Source organism: Canis aureus, chromosome 2 (assembly GCF_053574225.1).
Source record: "Canis aureus isolate CA01 chromosome 2, VMU_Caureus_v.1.0, whole genome shotgun sequence".
In the NCBI taxonomy this organism is placed as follows: domain Eukaryota; kingdom Metazoa; phylum Chordata; class Mammalia; order Carnivora; family Canidae; genus Canis; species Canis aureus.
The window spans coordinates 2,441,428-2,458,515 of record NC_135612.1 but is presented as its reverse complement, the minus strand read 5'-3'; the positions used below and the strand labels follow the sequence as shown (position 1 = coordinate 2,458,515).

The following is a 17,088-nucleotide window of genomic DNA, read 5'->3' as shown; positions in this document are numbered from 1 at the left end:
TTGGACAGTCTCGTTGCCCTTAGAGCAAGTCTGCAGCTGACCCTAGTAATATTCTGTGGTTCCTGGGCAACAGCGGTGGGATGAGTACCTGGGGTTGATGCAAATTGCTTCACAGGTGACAAAGGCTGAGGTTTGGTCCTTCCCTTCGCTGATCCGGCCCCACCGTGTCCAGGGATAGACTCGAGCTAGGTATTTATTTTAGAGCCACGATCCCAGGCAGGTGCCCATTAAGGACCCCAGGGGAAGCGGCAGGGGTGGAGGTGGGAGGAGAAAACAAAAACAAAAACAACCCCATCTAAAATACATGATGCAAAATTAAAGCAGCAAAGCAAACTCTCAGGAGGTAGACTTTTTGTCTTTATTTATCTCACTTTAGTTTTTCAGTGAAATAAGATAAGAACATCTGTCTCCTGCTAAAGGAGCCACATTCTTTCAGGTAAGAATGAGAATGCTGGGGGAGCACATTTTTGCAAACTTGCCTTAATCTGTTTCTGGGGTAATGGACTTTCACAGCAGCCTCGAGTGCTGCTCTTAATAGCTTCTTGCTCCTTCCAGCAGAAACACACTCGAGCTGCTTTCAGATGTGTGTTCACTTTGAGGAAAAGAACAACAGAACCTTCTCAGAGAGAAAGATTAAACCTTTTCTTTAATCTAGCAGGAAAGAAGAAGAAATTACCTCAGTGCGTGTCCCTACTGCTCTAACCCGCCGTCCTGGGGGAAAAGCTGCTTTCCGCGTGACTGAAGAACATTTAGGACGCAGAACTTGGTCCCCAGCTCCTCTCTATGTCCCCGGCTACTTTAATACAGTGAGCTCCAGACTCCAGGGAGAAAGCCTAAAAATACTAGAGCCTATTTGTTCAAAAGCAAGTACCAAAAGATGGCAAACACCTGCTTTTGCCTCAAAGGAAGAGAGGAATATAAATTCTTAATGTTTTTATTGTTAGACCCTAAATCAAAGTCAGACCTTGGAATATTGTTGTTCATTTTTATTTTAACAGGCAAGGTGAAGACCAGGCGACACAGATTCCAGTAGCACAAAAGGAAATAAGTTGTAAAGTCCCTGTTTCTCCCAGGGCTCCTGTTCCCTCCCTTGAGGCCACCTCTGATGCTCTTTTCTCAGGAAACCTTCCAGGGATGTTCCCTGCACACTGTGCATGAGCACGCGCATGTACAGGGCTCCTTCTCCCTTCTTTAACACGAATACTTTCATTGTGCACAGTCTCCTGCCCCTATGCTCTTTTCCCTGTAAAAGATGTCTTGGAGATGATTTCCTATCAGGCCAGAGAGACCAACCTTCATTCCAATCCCTCCTTAGGAGCCCACTGAGGTGTGTGTCATCATCCCCTTAACCAGCCCCGCCTGATGGGGGTTTAGGCCCTTGTGATCCATTCACCAGTACAGTGTTGGAATGAATATTCTTGCGTCTTAAAGCACAGAGTATTTTTGAATCATGAACGGACATCACATCCACTGGTTCCTACATCTCTCCTCTTGTGTGGGTGCAAGTTTCTCCCAGGCCTGGCAGAAAAACTTGAGCAGCCTTAAAATTGTATTTTATTTTTGAAATATTAGCTACAGACCGGAGCACAGCGCTGATTTCTGCATGTGGGATTTCCCTCTGATTTAGGTTAGCTGCTACCAACCTAGCCAGGGAAGACGCGAGAGCTGCTCCCACAAAGCTACCGGATCAGTTACGGAGCAAATAAGAGCCTCTCTGCTACAATAGTAGGGTCACAGAAGTCATCCTAACAGCCTGAGGAAATCAATTCCAGCAATAGTCTAGGAACCACCTCTGACTCAGGGCTTTCTGGATGCACAGAATTCCTGCCTCTGCATTGATAAGGTCATACATATGTATGCACCAGAACCCAGGGCTCCCCAGGGCTCTGCTTTTCAACTCTGAATAAACAGAAACTGGAGCACATTTGGAATGAAGACTGAAGGCTCTGGGAATATTGGAGCTTTGTACTTTTATTTTTTAAATAGCAGGCATGTTTTGGGGATGGATAAATTGGGAGCTAGCTACGCAGGGATGGTGAGGTAATCCTTCTACCCATCAGATGCAGCGCCATGCAAAGATAACCAAGGTCGTCCTTAGAAGCTACAAGCTTCCTATTCAGGGTACAATTGCCGGAGAAGATTTGTTCTTTGATTTGTTCTTCGATTGATAAAGGAAAAGGAAAACAGCACTGGGGAGGGGCAGGCAATACCTAGGGAGTGAGAAGAACACAGGTTGAGAGTTAGATGACCTGATGTTATCAGTTCAAGCAGTGCACGATTTCCTTGGAGTCAGAAAGCCCAGGTCGCACTTGAGTAAAAAAAAAAAAAAAAAAGACACGTATTCATTCTACATGATTACATGATTGTCTTGACTGGGATATAGAAGCATCATGCAGCCAGTCTCTCTTCACCTTTCAAGCTTTTGTCTTCTCCATGTTGGCTTTATTCTCAGGCTCCAAATGGTGTATTCTGGGCACCAGCAGCTCCTGCCCTGAATCTTCCCAGGCTCAAGGCTCCCAGACAGGAGAAGCTCCTTTTCCCCTAAGAGTTTAAACAGATGGCTAAGGGTCTAAGGTCAGAGTGCTCTTACCAAGTTCATGGGGGAATGGATATGGGGTGCCCCTGGATTTATAACTGCCCAAACCAACCTCTGAGGAATAGGCATATGGCTTTGGTTCAGCTAACTTCTTATTGTCTGACTTTCTCGTTTGTAAAGTATGGTCAACCTGGATCTTTTTTTGTGAACAGCTCCAGTTCTAAATTAATTTCCTTTCTTCTATGCATCCTTTGCATTTTCACTTATATTGAGCATTGATCCTAGACAGGCAATCTCCTGGTTCCTGTTCTTGACTGTTTGTATTTTAATACATATAAGAAACAGACGTGTACCTAAAAAACCTATGTCATCTAGGAGGAGCAAGCATAAAGGGCATCAGGACCATAGAGGAGAACAGCTAATTCACTTGTGATCATAGCATTTGAATCTAGTTTGAAACTTGACTCCAACACTAGGAGGCTGCATACATGGAAGAGAAGGGCAAAGTTGGAATTACTGGCAAGGAGGAAAGTGCATTGAGTTACTAGAGTCCTCTACACTGTTCCTCCTGGTGGTGTCCACAGGGGGTTGAGGAAAAACATAGAGATGAATCAGAGACGTCCACCAAATAAAGAGTGGACAAGCATGATTTCTGAGCATGAAGAAACTGAGTTAGGAAACAAATGCTCCAAGATAATTAGGTTATCCTATCTATAATTATCCTGTAATTATTATTCTAATAGGAGATTGTCAAGGAACAAAACAAATCCCACTTCATTAAGCCCAACTAAACCATGTCAACCACCGTCACACCAGGAAACAGCATAGCCCGTTGTATGAAGTTGGAAATCGACTGACAAGGGAGATTGGAATTTTTTTTTCCCCTAAAATTTTGAAACCGAAGAGAGTCTCCCTTGTGATGGATTGTGTGTTCATACCTGAAGTCAGACGAATAAATTAGAAGACCTCTTAAAGTCCTAGGGTCCTCACATTCTAATATTTGGTTTTACCTCAATGGCTGTTCTATGAAGTGACTTTACCCCAAATGAAAAATTGCTGCTGTTTAGTGGTTGATGCTGATGAAGGAGACGTGGGCCTGGGAACTATTTTAAAGAATACAAAGAGAATTCCATTCCCTCTAAATTGTGGCAGAAAATAACAACCAGAATTATCAGAAAAAAATAACATTTATCTTCTTGAGCATATTCTCGTCGAGAATGCCAGAAGGCATCCCAGGGAGGATCGCTGCAAAGACAGGAACTGTGGGAACAGAAGGGAGTTAATCAGGGTTGAAAGATTGAGTCTTCCTACTCTGACTTCCCTTTCTAATCCAGTTCTCCAGAGCACATTCTTAAGAGAATATATATATATATATATATATATATATATATATATATATATTCCTTTTTCTAGGCAGAGTTAATTGCAGTTTTATTTAGGAATAAGAGAGTGCCTTACTTTACCCTTTAAAGTTCCTTCTAGGACTATTGTGATTCTATTAGAATGCCTTAGGCATTAAATAGAGGCAGGAAACTAAATATGTGTTCTTGGCTCTCACATAAAAAGGAGAAAAATTGTTTCAAAGACAAGAAAGGGAAAAAAGGAAGTCTTTCCTCTTCAGTGTTTACTTTTCACAGGAATACAAATATTTAGCATTGTTGTGATTTTCACACTGGAGATGAATGTCAGTTTACTGCAAAGATGTGAATTAATTCTTGAAGTTAAGTCTTAATACTCAAAATGAATTTTCGATCACATATTAGGAAAAGCATGCTGTGCTAGGCACCATGGAGAATGCTGGAGACATAGTCAACATGTCAGGGGGCTTCCGCACTGATAGGGGTTAAGGTTTACACTGATGTAGGTACAATATGCTAGGAGACTTCCAAGGAGAGAAAACTGTCAGGATGAATTCTAAAGATGAATGGACACCTGGGTGGCCCAGCGGTGGAGCGACTGCCTTCGGCTCAGGGCATGACCCCAGAGTCCCGGAATCGAGTCCCACATGGGGCTCCCCGCATGGAGCCTGCTTCTCCCTCTGCCTGTGTCTCTGCCTCTCTGTGTGTGTCCCTTGAGAAAAAAATAAATAAAATCTAAATAAAAATAATTCTAAAGATGAAGTCAAATTTGGCATGGACCCTGAAACAAGTGTAGATTTTCTGACAAGAAAGAAAGCTGGGGAGGGTTTCAAGATGGAAGGCACATGGTGAGCAAAGAGACAGGTGGGAAAGACCAGGGGAACAGGTGTATCAGTGTGACTTACAAGGACTTCCTGTGGACTCTCCTAAGGATATCAGGCCTCTTCCTTCACCACCCCCCACCATCTTGTCCAGTCGACTCACGAAGTAGCCATTGTATTGGAGTTAGAGGTTATCTTCACACTCGGTGACGCAGATTTCCACTCACCAAGGCTGACTAGACTACAGCCACTGCTGAGTGCCCCAACCTGTCAACAGCAGACCGACACTCTGATAGCACACGTCCTCTGATAGCACGTTACTCCACGGGACTCAGCTGGTTACATGGGCCCACGTCCATCGTGGAAGAGACGCACGGTGTCCTCATGAGGACAGACACTAACTCTGGGCCCTGATTTGCTTTCCCTGCCAGAACTACCCCATTCATTGCCTTAAGGCATGTCTTATTCACTGTCACGGTGCATTAATTTTCAGTGTTGCATAACAGCTTGCCAGAAACTTATTGACTTGAAACAACACACATTTATTATCCCACGGTTTCCATGGGTCAAGATCGTGGGCATTGCTTATCTTGGTTCTCTGCTGTCTTAACAGTTTGCCAAGTATAGAGTCTGTGTTTTCATCTGGAGGTTCAGCTAGGGACAAATCTACTTCTAGTTTCATTTGGCTTATTACTGGCTGTCATCCGAAGAATGATCTCAGGCCGTAAAGGTCACAGGCAGTTCCTTCTCACGTGACTCACTCTCTAGACAGTTCAAAATAGGACTATTTACTTTTCAAGGCCAACAGGAGGATCTCCTTCTTCAGTGTGTTAAGATAAATCTTACATAATGAAATACAATCCTCAGAATAATATGCCATCACCTTTGTCATATCTGCAAAGGCCTTTGCATCGAAGGTAACATGTTTATAGGTTGTGGAATTAAATATGGGAATGTTTAGACAGCTATTATTCTGTGTACCACAGGGCTTCTAGTGATAGAAACCTTGGATGCTGTTCAACTTCTTACCATGAAGAGAATAGACCCCACAACAAAGAATTACCTGGCACAAAATGTCAAGAATATTGAAGTTTAAAAGTGATGTTATATGGTATTATTAGAGTAATTTGTTATATGGCATTATTAAGGCATTAGCTGAATAATGTGTTGATAGTGATGATTCCCTAAAATTCTTAGTCTTAGTGAATCTTGCAGGAAAAGCAAAGAATTAAGAGTCATCAGACTTGTTTTTAAATCCAAGATTTGTCATATATTAAATATCTGGAGGGTATGCCTGGGTGGCTCAGTAGGCCAAGCATCTGCCTTTGGCCCAGGTCATTATCCCAGGGTCCTGGGATTGAGCCCCATGTGCAGTACAGAAAATTTACTTCTAAATCTCAGTTTACCATTTATAAAATGGGAACAATAACACACTAGCTCATAGAGTTGCTTTAAGGCTTGAAAGAACTTATATACATAAAAGATCTTTGTAAGGAAATATATGAAACCAAGACAGGTTTTATTATTAGGATAACTGGAATTTAAAAAATACATTAGAAATATACATTGTTGTTGTTATAGGACTAATAAAAATAGGTCAAAATGTTTACCACCAGATAATATGGATTTCATTAACCTATTATAGCTGATTTTGTAAAAAAAAAAAAAATCACTGATATATTAGAAAAATCCTAAATAATAAATACACATACATATAACATATATATCATATAGTTTTTAACATATATGTCATATATTTAATTTGTATATATGACACAACTTATATATATCATTGAAAATCAGTGATAATTTTTACTAAAAAGTTTGGGTTCTCTCGACTAAAAAGACTGACTTCTTTAAGCTCATTTCCTTTTATTTGGTAATATTCTGATATACACATATAGAGAATTTCATCGGGTGAAATTGGATGTAATAAGCTAGCAAATCCAAAAGGATATGCATAGATTCAAGATCACACGTAAAAGAGCAGAGCGGCTCAGGAAGGTGAGCTGCCGATTGTAGAATGTGTGCTTTTTGGACCCTGGGTGGTTTGGTCAAAGGGACACGGGAATTGCTAGGATTGAACTGTGCAGGCCTCGTTCCTGATTGCTTTCACTACAGGCCTCTTCCCTGTGTTACCAATACCAAGATGAGAACGAGATTCACGCAAACAAAGTCAGTATTAATCTAGAGCAAACCAACTTGTCCTATAGGAGCTTCATCTTAGAGAAGGTAGATTGCAAAGAAGTTTAGGAAAGTTTTGCTAAAAAGAAAGGGAAGAAATTTAGGGTTTATTTAAAAAGGGATTTTCTCGGCCTACATGCTTTTGTACCTGGAAACCTAATTGTGTCTCCCATTGACCCGATACCCTCTTTGTCAAAGTATCCTAATGCACCTAAGCAGCAGGTTTCTGTAACCCTGCCGCTCCACGAAGAGTGTGAGTTGGCATTTTCCATTCTGTGTTACAGTAATGGTGTATATGTTTTGCCAAAAGTGCAGACCTTGGGCCACCTTTGCAAATTTCTAAACTTTGGGAAGGCAAGTATATCTTAAGCGCTACTCTTTTGGAGAGGAGGCAGTGTGCGCAGATAGATTCCTTCCTCTCCCATAGATAACGGTAAATGCACAGTGACATTATTAGCTTTTGATGCAAATTTTGTTTTCTCAGATAAAGACATTTCTTTACTCTAGAATCTTTAACATGGTAATACACAATAGGCTCCAAAAGAGGGATAAAGATAGAGTTTTCCAATTTTGTTTTCTAAGAATTCCTTCTTATTTTTCTTTTCTTTTTTTAAGGAAGCATTTGTTAAAAAAAAAAAAAGTTGCATGCTCTGGCTTTGATGGGCATGGTACTCATAAGGAAGCATTTGTTTTTCAGAACAAATTTTGGGACTTGCGGGCAGTGAGTACAAGTGCTTTAAAATACCAGGAATGACATAGTATCTGAAAATACCAGCAAGATTTTTCTTGAATTATGTTCATAGATGGCCAACATCCTTCTTCCCCCACCCTTTTTTTATTCAGAGAACCCTGAGTCTCTGTCTGGTCTGAAAAATGAAGTGCTCTTCTTAGGTGCGTAACCTTGCCTGGAATATGCAGAGCAGCACACAGTTTCCGCTAGGCATTAAGAACGCCTCTGACTGAGACTGAACAGAACGAAAAGCTGAGAGGAGGCCCCTAGGACTTTGAGCTTTTAACTCTCAAGAGCAAGAAAATTTGATTTTGAAGTTTAACTTTTTTGGACTTAAATGTTCTGGATTTAAACTTGCAAGTAAATTTAATCTCTGATCTCTTCTCTCTGGGAATTTGTTAATAGGAAGCAGTTTATATTGAATCTTGGTACATCTCTGTGTTGGCATTTTATTATTCAAGTATCTTCATGTTGTCATTTAATTTTGTCGCAGGATTTATGATATGCTGTTTTGGATAATGTTGCTGGAAATAACTTGAGAACCAACATAGAGAAGAGAAAGACTTATTATCAGCCTTGAGTACACAGTGGAATTGATTTAATTAATGCTTTCTGACAATTTCCAGAATATACTGGAGTCAAATCTAAGCTGTCCACAAGTTGTCCCAGAATAAAACACAAAAGAGCAGTGGCTGGCCTTACGAGAGTGGTTTGATGAAGATGGGAGCGGGGCTCTGCCCTGAGCGGGAGGACCTCAGCTCTAGTTGACCACTGGCTTAATGATTAAGCTCAATAGTTAAGAGAAGGAAAACCTAGTGAATGTAAGCAGCAAATACTTCTCAACTCCAGATGTTGTCTTCCATGAAGAGGGAGCACAGATAGTGTTGTTCTTTCTCCTTAATTCCCTCTACCCAAGAATAAGGTGGGGAGCGTTCATCATAAATTTTAGATATAAGTCCTTTTGTCTTATGTATGATTTCATATGTTTCCTCTCCTTCTGTGATTTTTCATTCTCTTAACAGTTACTATCACAGAATAAAATTTTTAATTTTAATGAAGACTAATTTAATTTTTTTTCCTTTATGAGTCCTTATTTTAGTATGTCTATGGGCTCTTCACCAAACTCTCGAGGTCATGAGTATGTTTCCTTTGTTGTATTCTAAAAGTTTTATGATTTTATGTTTACATTTAGATCTGTGATCTACTTTGAATTATTTTTTGTATAAGTGAGAAGTTTAGGTCATAGGTCACATTTTTTCCTGCATATTAATGTGTAATTGCTCTAATACCATTTCTTGAAAAGACCCTAATTTATCTATTAAATTTTTTACACCTTTGTCCAAAATCAGATTGCCACCTTTGTGTAGAAATATTTCTGGACTTTCTTCTGTTTGCTTGATTTGTGTGCTATTCCTTCACAATAGCACTCTGTTTTTGGTAAGTGTTAGATTCATTTGCTGGGTTTTTTTGAAATTATTTTAGCTATTCTAGTTTCTTTATTTCATATAAATTTTAGAATTAGTTCATATCTACAAAATATTATTCTAAAAAATATTCTAAGATTTTAGTTTGAATTCCAGTAATAGATCAATTTGGAGAGAATTAACATCTTTATCATGTTGAATCTTCTAATCCAGGATTATGATATGTCTCTTTGTTTAGACGGTCTTTTATTTTATTTAGAATTTTAAAGATTTTAATAAGAGCTCCTATACGTGTTTTTTTTATTTATAGTATTGGTATTTAATTTTTTTGCAACTATAAGTTTTTTTTTAAGTTTCCAATTATACATTGCTGGTATATGTGATTGATTTTTGTGTCCTGAACTTTTATCCTGTGATTTTGTTAAACTCAGTAATTCTGAGTAGCTTTCTTGTGGATTCTTAGGGATTTTTCACATAGCTAACCTTATAGTTCTGGAATCACGGTGTTCTTTTTTTCTTTTCTCTATGAATTTCTCTCTCTCTCTCTTTCTCTCTTTCATTTAATCAATTTTTGACAGGTTCATGGGGTTTGCATAAAAAAAATGGGCTTCAGGGCTTTCCAAGATGGTGATACCTTGGTCAGCTCTGTAGGTTGGAATTCTGAAAATTTGTATCTTGAAGGTTAAGAGTGAATTGGAAATAGACCTGTCCTCTTCGGCATTAAACCTTGCCTGAATCCTCCCTTTCTTTAAATAATTAAAGCTCTCTTGATTTGCTAGCATCCCTGGCATTGTGCCAGGGAAAAAATTAAATCCTCTGTGGGGGAAAAAAACAACATAACTCTAGATCTCAAATTGTCACTTTTAAATAAAATGGCTGACATTCAACAGAAAATACCTAAACGTGCAAGAAGAAAAAAATGTGGCCAAATCCCAGGAGGAACAACATACTGTAGCTAGGTGATACACAGAATCATACAAATAGTGAAAAAAGTCAGATATAGACTTTAAAATTACTCTGTCCAATATGTTTAAGGAAATGAGTGAAAATTTTGAAAGAGGACTGAAAACAAGAAGTAATAAATTATAGAACTTCTGTAACTAAAAAAAATATAATAGTGTAGGAATTTAATGAATAAGTTAAAAATATACAATACAATAATGAACTGGAAGACTTTTCAAAAGGAAATATCCAGAATGAAGCATGCAGAGGCAAAAAGAGGGAAAATACAAAAAACAGCATAAGACAAATAGGGATACATAAAGATTTCTACTAAAGGTTTACACTCTGGGGTTCCAGAAGGAGAGGAAAGAGGGTAAGAACAGGAGCAGTAACAAAGAATTGTTTTGAATTTTCTACAGAAGATGAAAGACACCAAACCACGGATTCAAGACACTATGAACAATAAGTAGGACATAGAGCATAGCAAACCCACTAAAACTAATGAAAAAGTAAAAATCTGTAAAAGAGCCAGGAAAAAAGATAGTTTATCTAAAAAAGATGTAACATTCAGTGTGTCAACTGACTTTAAGAGAAAGAATGGAAACCAGAAGGAAGAGAAATATCATTAAAGGATTAAAATAATTCATTAGCTAGAATTCGAAGTCTAGTAAATCTTCCTCCAAAATGGAGAACTAAAGACATTTGCATTTAAGCAAACACAGAGTATTTATTAATACTGGATAAACCACTAAAAAGCGTATTTGGGTTCAGGGTTTGTGGAACCTAGAATTCTTTACCTTTGGGTCCCTTTTTACAGGATAGAATTAAAATTTTGAGTATAAAGTTAATAAGTAAAATTGATTAGAATAAAAATAACGAAGAAATGCTTTCAAGAAACCACCCCACACAAATAACCCCAAATCCAAATTGTATATTTAAATTAAATAACTCTAAACATATCTATAATCCTTTTAAATATTTCTGAGTTACTTGCACCAATTTTGCCTATTGTTTCATTTAGACCACTAGATATTATCAGAAAAATATGCATCAAATACTCTAAAACACAATCCTTTCTGCTGATATGCATCAACACAAAAATAAATTTGATGTTTGTATATTACTTGTGTTTATACCACAAACAGAAATTCTGAAACATTTTACTTCACACATCTCCCATCAAGAAAGAAAATGTAAAAAAAAAAAGAAAAAGAAAAAAAAGAAACAAAGAAAATGTATATATTATTCATTTATAGTGCTTTCTTATTTAATGTATTCTTGATAAGGGAAACCTTTTGTTTTTATTAATCATCATTTAGAACTTAATCTTCCATTTATGATTTTGCATGTTTGATAAATTAAAGAATTTCCCACATACCCAAAGAACCATAGGATGTATTCTTGTGATACAACCCTGGCCCTCTATCTTTGTGTCATGATGCCAAGCGAATCAGCAAAACAGATGGTAGGAATATCCCAAGATGGTGAGAAATTATTTAACTATACACAGAAGTGACAGTGAATTGCAAAAATAGATTCCACTAAATCCAAGCTTAAGTGTATGCGCATCTCAGCCTTCTCTTAGCTTGTATTCAGTCAAGTACTATTTGTTGTGAAAGAAAGTTTGATGGGGAGGAAACATGAATGTAAGAATCTGTGGTCTTAACTCATTTCAGCTAAAACATCTTATTGTGCAAATTTTATACAAGTGTTTAATTGTATGGACAGACAAGAAAAGGCCGTTACCAGTAAGCTTTTCTAAAACTTAAGTTTCCGTTTCTTCACAGCAGATCAGCCTCTGAGAAAGCATCTTCTTCAGGCACCAAGAAATAGCTGGAAATTCTGACAAGCAGAGAAGAATGAAGAAGCAAAAACTGGCAGCTATTAAGGGTGACTCTAGAAAAAAAAACAAAATTAAGTCAACTGTCACTTAAAACAGGTATGGAATTAAAGTACATAATAATGATAGACTGTAAGTCAAGAGGAATGAGAAATAATTATCTAAAGTTCCTGAGTTGTCTTGGGAAAGTGGTGCTAGCAGTGGGGGAACATTTGACTTTATTAAGTATAGGCGGTATGTTTTAGTCTACTGAAATCATTGGAAGGATAGTAAAGGAATGTACAACTACTTAATAAAGAGGAAAATGGAATCTTAAAAAATACTAGTCAAGAAAGGAGAGAAAAAGGAACAGAATGTAGACAAGACAAATAGAAAACATTTAATAAGATGTAGATTTAATTGCAAATTTATTCATGATTAGATGCAAGTGAACTATCCAACACCACTAGAAAACAAAGATTGTGAGACCAGATTAGAACCCAGTAACTTTACACCGCTTATAAATGATATGCATAAACTAGAAGATAGGGAACATTTGAAAGTGAAAGGGTAGGAAGAAATATGTAATTCACTTGCCAACAAGAAAACTGGTCTTGCTAAGATTAATAACAGCCAATGGCAAGAAATATTATTAAAGACAAGCTGGGATATTTTGTGATGATATACTATTAATTTCACCAGGAAGCTGTAATAATTCTAAACATATATGCTATATAAAGCAAATATTGACAAAACTAAAAGGAGAAATAAATCACATTCATGGGGGGCATATTTTAGCATACCTTTCTACTGTATATTTAAGAAACAACACGGATCTCGAGACAAAGAAAAAAGATACAAAGCAAAAGAGGGAATACTTGCCAAACTCAGTTTATAAAGCTAGCCTGACAGGGATATTAAAAGAAAAATTATAGGTCAATCTCACCCATAAACATAGATGCAAAACTATTAAACAACATGCTATCAAATCCTATCCAGCAATACATAAAAATGATAATATGCCATGACTAAGTTGGCTTTATTTTAGGAACACAAGACTGGTGTAATATATGGCAGCCAACCAATATAATTCATCACAGTAACAGAATGAAAAAGAAAACTCCTATATAATCCAAACAGATGTAGAAAACACTTTTGAAAAAAAAAAATATATTTTACATTCATTATGGGAAAACATGTAGAAAATAATGATTAAAAGAGAGCTCTCTTAATTCTGATGATAAATAACTTAAAAAAATACATCAATTTTAGTTGATATTGATCCCTCTGAGATCCATATTAAGACACAGAAGCCCCATAGAGCGCCTTTCATTATCATTCTGCAAGTAAGTGCCAATAAATTATAGCACGAATGCATAAATAAATGATGGGATTGGAAAAAAATAAAAATAAAATTATTATTTACAGACAATGGTTACATTTCTACATAGAATTTAAAATTCACTTGTGAAGTTTCAGAAAATACTTGTTGGGATTTTGATTATGATTACAATAATTCTTTGAATCAGTTTGTGGATCAGCAGCTTTACACTATTGAGTGTTCCAGTCTATGAAATGTTTTATTTCTCCATTTATTTAGATCATATTTTATTATTAGTTCTTTTGAATTCTTGTTTTGCATATTTTGAGAGCATAATTTTAGATATAAATATTTTCCTGGCATATCGAATTTATCATTTTGAAATCTTTCTCTGTATCCCTAATAACACTTCCTCTTAATAGTGTAATTTCTTGGAGATAATCTAGCTATATCAGTTTTTCTTTTGGTTAGTATGTGTAGGGTCTATTTTTCTTTACAAATTTTCTGTATCTGTGTTTTAGATGTCTCTTGTCACATCAGGTTATGATTTTCTTTAGTCTGATCAAATTTTTCTTAAAGCACTTAGTCTGTTTATGTGTAATATAATTGTTGATATATTTCTATTGAAATCTGTCATTTTTAAAAGTGCATTCTATTTGACCTCCTTGCTCTCTATTCCTTTTGTTTTCTCCAGCTTTATTAAGATATAATTGCTATGTAACATTGTATAAGCTTAAATTGTCCAAAATGATATGATGTATGTATATATTGATAAATGATCAGCATATAAAGTTAATTAACACATCCACTGCAAATCATATAACTGATAAGGGTTTAATATCCAAAATATATAAGGAATGAATATATCTCAGTAGAAAAAAACAAATACTTTGATTAAACAGTGGACAAAGGACTTGAATACCCATTTTTTCAAAGAAGACACACCAGTGGTTAAGAGGTATAACCAGTCATCAGGGAAATAAATGCAAATCAAAACCATAATGACATATCACCTCACACTTGTTAAATGTCTATTATGAAAAGACAAGAAGTAATAAGTGTTAGTGAGGATGCAGAGAATAGGGAGCCCTTCCATTCTGCCGGTGGAATGGAAATTTGTGCAGCTGCTACGGAAAACAGTATGGATTTTCCTCAAAAAGATAAAAATAGAACAACCATATGATCCAGTAATTTCACTTCTAGGTGTTTATCTAAAGGAGACAAAAATCACTAACATGAAAAGATATCTACATCCCCATGTTCATTTCAGCATTATTTACAATAATCAAAACATGGAGGAAGCAATGCAAGTATCCATCAAAGGATGAAAGAATAAAGAAAAGATAATGCGTATGTACAATGGAATGGTTTTCAGCTATACAAAGAATGAAATCTTGCCATCTAAGGCAATGTGGGTAAACCTTGAGATCATTGTGGTATGTGAAATAAGTCAGGCAAAGACAAATGTTGCATGAGCTCATTAATATATGGAATCTAAAAGCATTAAAAAACACCTGAGCTCATAGATACAGAAAAACAAAACAAAACAAAACAAAAACTGGTGGCTGCCAGAGGTGGGGCATGGAGGTTGTGGGGATGGGCAAAAGCCATGAAGTTGATCAAAAGTTACAAACTGCCAGTTATAAAATAAACTAGTTCTGGGGATGTAACATAGAGTATGGTGACTGGAGTTCATAGTGTTGCGTATTTGAAAGTTAAGAGAATAGATTTTAAAAGTTCTTATCTCAAGAGAAGCGTTTGGCTAGTTGTGTGTGTGGTGCTGGATGTTAACTAGACTCATCAGGGTAGCCATTTTGCAATATATACAAATACCAGATCATTATGTTGTTCCCTTGAAACCATTATAATGTTAGATGCCAGTTAGACCTCAGTGAAGACCCACGTGAAGCCACAAGGAAAAGACAGCCATCTGTAGGCCAAGGAGAGAGGTTTTAGAAGGAACTGTCCCGGTTGACACCATGATCTTGGACGTATATCCTGGAGAACTGTGGGAAAATAAATGTTTGTTGTTTAAAGCACACACACACACACAGAGCACCACTGCTTTTTTCCCCATAAGTTAGGGTATCAATCTCCTGGAAGAATTTAAAGCTATGCCACAGCTCACATGTTATTACAGTTAATTGCCAGCCACCTAACCAGAAAAAAAAAAAAAAAAAAATATATATATATATATATATATATATATGTCTAAATGGTAGCACAATTGAAATTCTGATCCACGGCTAGTGAGCCTGTTGAGAGACTGAGAGGCAATAAATTCAATTCAGGGACATTTTCTGCATAGAAAATGACCCACCGTGTTGACCCTGAAATGAAATCAAGCTGAGAATTGATTGGGGAAAAATCATTTGGGATAGGTGTAACGCAGTTATTCATGATTTCATAGTCACTAAGAAATCAGAGGCCGTTTCTCTCATTACTGTATCTCTAAAATGACAAATCTCCATAAATGTTCTAGGACTACGTAGATAGGCACCAAAGGTGGGGCTTACGTGGTGTGAGGTCATCCTGTGTCGGTGTTTTCTGTGCCTTGCACCTTATGCCCAGTTTTCATCTATGGAACATAATTGTCAGCAAAATCTCAGCACAAGTCCTCTAGGGATTTGAGGCTTTTTCTAATAAATTGGATTCCTGATGAAATCACCTTACCCATCTGGCCATGAAAGTCCACGGGCTGGATGAGAAGGGGTTGGGGTCAAGGAGATGTGAGCAAGAAAGGAGTTGATGGAGGAACGCGTGCCTTCTGTTTCACTGGCAATGTGTAAGAAAAGGAAAAAAAAAATCTGTGGCAAAATTTGGCTTTGAAAGAAGCTTAGATTACTCATCAGAAACCCAAATCGGTCAGGCTCCAGGATGCTAAGGGAACTGGAGAGGTTTGAAATTGGCAGATTGGTGGAAATTTTGCAGTGGCACGAGTCAGAGAGTGTGTTACTTGTCTTTGTGTCGCCTGTGTCTGAGATACAGGAAGCACCGAACACGTGTTTGTGAAAAGGAGAGAGGGAGGGGAGAAGAAAGGAAAGGAAGGGTACGGCTTGTTTGTAAGGTTGTCGGAAGATTTCTCAAGCTAGTTAAAGAAAAGGAATTTGAAATAAAGATCAGATTACAGGTGAAGTGAAGTCTGTATTTGTCATCTGTGGGATAGATGTGCAAAAATATACCTTTTCTGAGCAAAGCGCAGAAGTGTGTTGTGCAGGTGTGGGCAACTTGACATGTCAAAGGTTCCTGCAGAACAGATGGAGACAACCCGTAGCCTTAAGCATCTGGTAATCCCTCTGGGATAACATCATTTATAATACAAGGGGATGTGGCCTGGAAAGCGTAGGTTCAAAGGGTCTTTGCAATCCCTGTTCCGTTTTGATATCGCAGATATTGTCCAAATCTGTATCCCAAAACATCTAAATTTGAAGTATTTTCAGAGTTTTCAGTTGCCAGGTTTGTTGGGAATGAGACTGAATCTGGCAATGTAGTAACACCATCCCATTTTCATGAGTTTTAGTCAAAGGTTGGTACACATTTAGCTATGCTTATTACTCTGAAAAACTGAAATCATTGTGAATGGGCTGTATTATTCCATGACATTATTAAACTCACTGAATAAGTTATTAATTAATGACGCTGATAAATCCACAGGGAAATGCTGTACACTCCTTTTATGTCTTAAAAACATAGCTCCTAGAGTCCACAATCCACTCCACTGGGCTCCCTAATTCATGGGAATGAGATTTAAAAAAGTATTTAAAAAATCACTAGACCTTTAGGATATGATTGTTCCTGCGAAGAAAATCACAAGCAGACAAATGGAAGTGTATCTCTGATTCTAATTCATTTTTAAAGAAAATTTTGTGTATATTAGAATCATGTAATGGGCTCATTTAATTCATATGGTTGGCTCCCTACATCTTTCAAAATAAATTTGACTAATTCAATCA

General features: G+C 37.1%; 1 long non-coding RNA gene across 1 annotated transcript; it reads right to left on the bottom strand.

Annotated features, from left to right (window-relative positions):
* Window positions 1–1,964: 1,964 nt before the first annotated feature.
* On the bottom strand, window positions 1,965–5,163 carry LOC144289996 (uncharacterized). The gene is made up of 3 exons (XR_013357882.1): window positions 4,800–5,163; window positions 2,412–2,541; window positions 1,965–2,210 (listed from the first exon to the last, which is right to left on the bottom strand). It is a non-coding gene; the product is annotated as an uncharacterized LOC144289996 (long non-coding RNA).
* Between the last annotated feature and the right edge of the window lie 11,925 nt (window positions 5,164–17,088).